We start from the raw sequence: 6,000 nt of genomic DNA on the forward strand, positions 1-6,000 counted from the left end.
AGGCCAGGTACAGAGCTGACATAAACAGATGGAGAATCAGTGGCAGAGAATCCCTTGAACTTCCTTGAAATTGGTCATTTGGCCAGACAAGAATTCACCCTCATAGCAACAGCTAAATCCAAGTTTTTCATTCTTCTTTAACTACTTAGGTATTAATTTTAATTTTGGTCACCTAGCCACACACACATTTCTGTCCTGGAAAAATTCTACTATGTCATAAACATTTCTGATATAAATATTTGCAGGTTGTCTAAATAAGAACTTCTGCTAGTGACAGCAAGTTAGCTGGCAATCAATTAACACAAGCACAAACTCTAACCTAAAATTAACCTAAAGTAATATTTCTCTGTCTTTTTTTGGGAATCCTTTTTTCAATTTAAAGTTTTCTCAGTACCACGAAACTCACTAGAAGATATATGTGACCACATAGCCCTACACACAGATTTGTTTCAGAAGGCAAGAAGACAGAAGATCACAAGATACATGTGTGGCACTTATTTTCTTTGCTCTGCTGCAATAAACTTTTTAACCTCTAGGGACTCTTTTCCTCCACCTTAATGACCTTCCTTTGACCCCTCTACAGCTCAAGGATCACCAGCTTAGTAACGCGCTGATGCAAATACACCTTACATGTCTGGAGCTCTTCCTTTCACCTTATATTAAGTGCATGCCCAAGTAACAGGAAGACTGACTTTCAGAGAAGGTCAGCTTTTTTTTGAAGGAAACATAGGCTAAAGATAAGCCTCAGCTTCTCATAATTTAAATTCAGTCAATGCCTTAGCATAAATTATTACAAAACAGGATGAATATGGTTGTTAATGACACATATAATGTAATTGCTTCTCAATTCTTTAACTGGAAGCTGCACTGTCATCCCAAATAGGAACACCTGAGTCAGTCCAGATGTGCAAGAGAAATGCAGTCAGAAGCCTAGCTAGAGGGTGACAATTCCAGGGTAAAGTATCAAGTATCACATGATTACCTGACCCATGTGTAGGTGATGCAAAGACATATTCATTCCACATACCCCATGATCCTCAGGCATAGAGCCCTTTCTTGTGACTTGATTGTGCCATAGGTGGAAGAATGGACAACACAGAGCCATCATGGCAATCCCTGAACGGTCTCACTGGCAGGCAAAAACCCTATTGCTTCTTAAGGAAAGAGGTAAAACTGAGGAGGCTTTTTCAGGGCACTGAAAAGCTTTTCCAGCCCTAGTTTCATGGCAGGAAGGCACTAAACTGATAAAGGATGTAATATTCCTGGTCAATGGTATCCCTCTCTGCACAAGGTGTCTGAGTATCTTCTTGTACTGACAAGACTTCCCTGCAGAAGAAACCTCAGCTGAGAAAAAGGGACAGGAAATAGACATATGTGGTTCAGCTGCCAGGTACCAAAGAGATTTGGTTCCTGATTCCAGAGAGAGTATACTGATGTGCCTTCTGGTGCTACACTGCAAAACTTCAAAAAAAGTCTAGACAAGCTGGGAAATGCTGGAAAGGAGCCAGGTGTTGTGGTCTAACTGGGCTCCACGTAAAAGAAAGCAAAGAGATTCTGGAAGCAGGACATAAGATGCAAAATACAAGGACTCCCACAATAACCCAGCCAGTGAGGAGGCAAAGTCTCAATGCATGGCTAAAGCAATGGAGTAAGGCAGTGAGGCTCAGGTTCACCAGGGACTGGGGGGCTTCTAGAGTAGATTAGGCCCACTAAAGGATGACCAAATTTCCACCTGAAGTGAGAGGGAAACAAGATCTGTACTCCACATCAGGAAGACCACAGAGAAATTTCAAACTGACAAGCAGGAGAAAGCAGATTCATGCACCCAGAATGCTCAGTTCTGAATCCTATGGTAGACAATACAACCTCAAGAATGAGATAGAAGTTGACAAAAGTAAAAGGGCAAAGAAAAGAAGTTTAAAAACTCTGACATAAACAGGATACAGCAGCAGAAAGTCAAAACAATGCTTTCTGTGTTTCACACAGAATTCTCTAAGACATTGATGGCACAGACCCAGAATGGTTACCTTAAACAAGGATTTGGACACTGCAGGTATAAAGGAAACAGGGGGGCAGGAAGGCAATGGAATGTGGAAATCCCAGGGAACTACTATTCCAATTATTTTATTATTCTGAAGTAAAATGTGAAATCTTTTGCAATAATCACTCAGATACACTCAGATAATACTGGATTTCTAGACACTGTGAATAACTGAATCAGGCACAGGCAGCTAGGAAATCCACAAAATGGGAAGCAAATGTTGATTCAGTCCTGACCAATACAAGCAATTGGTTTATCATTTTTCTGCCTGAACTATATCAGCACCAGATTCACCATTTCTATAGACACCCAAAGGCAGAAGATCAACTACTACCACACAGAATTTCAAAGACAAAAATCACATAAAATTATAAAAATCTCCTGATAGGCTAACCTTGAAGTACATGTTTTCTGGAGACAGACTATTTCAAGACACCGTGTTGGTCTCAGAGCAATCTACTTACCAAGAGAACAGAAAAGCAAAAGGAGCAATGTCTTATCACAATATTAATTCACATTACACCTGCATCCTGAATATTCCATTAAATTCTGGTCCATTTGCCCATCTCTGATACAGAAGAACAGTAAAAAGTCCCAAAAGAAGCAGATTAAATGAATAAAGCAGATTCTATGTATGGGATGCCCAGAGAGACCAGGATTGTGCAACCTGACAAAGATGTAGAGGAAGGGATAGGGTTCTAGAGAGTAACTTGTAGAGTAGCGAAAGTGAAGAGGAAAACACTATTCACTGTTTCTTCTCATACAATAACTCTGGGACTTCAAACAAGAGCAGCAGACTAAAAAAAAAAAAAAATTGTCATATAATATCAGGTCAGGTACATGAGTCCTTGATGTATACAAGGTATGTAAAATGTCAAATATTTTACACATTCAAAGGGAATAATCTTTCAGGAAAGAAAATGCCACGTAGAGCTCTTAAGTATGATGATTTCACCTTTGTGATCCAAGAATTCCCTGACTCAAAGCACCAGAAATTTAAAAAAACACTCTCAGGTAGCACTATAACCTGACTACTGTGTCTCATACTCCATAGGTGTGCTCCATTGATTACTCCACAAGGATCTAGTTCATTCAACTGCCAGGCATTTCTTCATAACAACAATAAACTACTATTAGTCCTGTGATAGAACAACTGCCAGCTTGGAATCGATGTTTTCCCCATCTGTCTTCTGAGCAAAATGTGGTCTGACCTGCCTAGCTAGGTCAGTAGCCACAGGAAGGAGGTATTGGTGTCTTTGCTCTTAGTCAGCTAAGGAACCGTGGCACACTCTCATCAGAACAGTTCACCAGTACAAGGATCATCTCGTCCAATTGCCGAGAAACTGTAGGCACCGTGCTTCTCAGCGCTCAGCAGTGCATTAGGCTCGGGTACAGAGGAGGGTTGTGCTCTGCAGCAACAGCTCCTGGCTACAGAAAGCCCTTTCTGTGTGGTGTCTGTGTTTGATGACACATCAGACACCAGAACGGGACTGTGGCCCCTCAGATAAGCTGGATGACATTTCTCTGATCTGAAAGAGCCTAAAGTAACAGCACCTCATACCTTGCACATGACTGAAATTTCCCACTGTCTTTTCTGAAATTAATTTCAGACATGCACTGTAATTTTCCTAGATTCTCCCCAAACCTGGCAAGTGAGGTATGGTATGCAATGGGCACTTACCTGAAATCAAGGCAGAAAGTTACTTTTTCTTTCACGTGTGGACACTGGGATGACATTAGTGCGTCAGTGACTGATGAGCCAAGTATGTTCTTCATATTTTCTCCTCCAAAGCTGCCAAGTTACAAAGGCACCTGCCAAAGAAACAAAACCCACTTTATTCATAACAATCCTAAATTAATGTTAGAATAGAAACCTCCTGAGAGAATATTTGCATTTACAGAGGGTCCTGCCAGAAAAATTGCTCTTCCTTGAAGCAAAAGTTAATACAAATAGAGCTCCTGAGGTGGGGACCTCACCACACCTTGGTAGTCACAAGTTAAAGAGAGTTCAGTCCCCAGTGCAGGACACTGCAGCTGTGTCGCAGTTGAGATCTGCAGCTAATTCGGGAAAGAAAGGCTGCCTAAAGGCAAATTGGAATGGAAAAGGTTAGACCTGTATAATTAAACTCACAAAAAAGTTTGCAACACAGCTCTGTTGCTACCCATTGTTGCAAATGCAAGCCCAAATTCCATAGGTTATGCTTTTCCTCATGGTTGCACACAAGTTTCTTAGTTGCACACTAACATATTAGCAATATTTTAAATAGTTCTTTTAAAGTATTCAAGAAAGGCATATTCTAACTTTTATATGAGGAAAAAAACATGGTATACACCCAACACACCTTATGACTTGGTTTGTCCCTAAATTTGAGTGTCCTTTCCCAGAAGAGAATATCTTTTATCAGGCCCACACAAACAATAGCTACTAAACCTTTCTTTTCCTTTCTGATTTTATTGAGGAAGTATCTTTCATTACGAAACTTGGGGAGACAAGTTTTCAGTATGCAAGGACCTTCATCCACATTTGCTTTTTCACTTGGTAGTGCTGCTGTAGCTGAGACTGTCATAGGGCTGTGATTGATTACCACTGCCAGCAGATTTACTGCCAGGTTTATTTTATTAATTATCTGTTTAATTCAAGTCAAAATATGCTTGGAACTGGAAGCCTTCAATCCAAATTGGGATTCTGCTCTAGCCTAAGTCTTGGTCTACCTGGTCTGTCCAAACCAGATAATCTTGCTGAGGTCAGGTCCCTGTGAACATGATAAAGTAAAATTCAGGCACAGTAACTGCAGGAAATGAAGCTAGAAAAAAACATAATACAAAGCTAGGTTTTTTTGGTGTTGTTTTTGTTTGTTTGTTTGTTTTTAATAGTGTCTGAGCAGAAACACCTTGTGGTAGCAAGGCACATGTATCACTTAATTAGCCATGGTTCTATTGTTAAAGAGAAATAAGAAAATCCATGAAGGAGTAGACATGTGACTGACTCCCAGAGCAGGTTCACAACTTCATCTTAAGCCCCAAAGTTTCCTACATAGCTTACACAGAGATTGGAGTTTCCCCACAAAGTGCTCACTATCCCATCTGGTCCATAAACACTCTGGTGTATTTAGTGTCACCTTTAGTGTCACCTAAATAATCCCACATCCTATGACTTCATTCTCATTCCTTGCATAAAGCAAGCCATAAGCAGACAAAGGTAAGTGCTGTTTCAAGCTTTGAAAAGGCATTTGGTAACTTCCTTCTTTTAGAACACTGCTTTGACTTGCCCCTAACAAAACACCAATAGGACAGGCTGCTTTGCTAGAACTGTATCAGCACAAGCTACAGAATATCCAAAATTCTGTTCAGCAGCAGTCAGTCCAAACAGCTTGTACAAGCTGGAAATTACTTACAGCAGAGCTTACTGCACAAGCAAACTTCAATCTTCAGTTGTCCTTTTTTACTGCAGTGCTACCAACTTAATTGAACTCATGCATATTGCAAATAGATGGAGAGGGATCCAAGGCCAGTGGATACAGCAGTAATTATTTAATGTCTGGGACTCTTTTTTTTTTTCCCCATCTTGTTTTGTTTCCTGCACCCTTGAGAGCAAACTGGATAGTTTCATCTGAGGCTTGAGTCAAGCAGCATTTACCCAGTCTCTCACTTGGGCTAATCCTAAAAAAAACTCTCCTCCTTATTAAATTACTGTGAGGAAATTTTTTTGTTTGGAGCCTCCTGCTACCTTGTCAATCTTTTCCCTAATTGAGAAATGTACATTATCCAGAACTGCCCTGACTTGCAGAATGCAGAAGAATTGTCTTAAACGCTAATCCGTTAACAAGATCCTGCTCTAGTAATGTGTCACCAGAATTGCTTCAGCAGCCCTTGTGACTCCTCCTCATCATGTTTGCCACGACAGCTCTCATTTTCTTCCGTAAATGCTATTGAGACATAGACTTGCCCACAGTACATGC

Source organism: Empidonax traillii, unplaced genomic scaffold, assembly GCF_003031625.1.
Source record: "Empidonax traillii isolate 1590-97213 ecotype Southwest subspecies unplaced genomic scaffold, ASM303162v1 scaffold386:size1297806, whole genome shotgun sequence".
In the NCBI taxonomy this organism is placed as follows: Eukaryota; Metazoa; Chordata; class Aves; order Passeriformes; family Tyrannidae; genus Empidonax; species Empidonax traillii.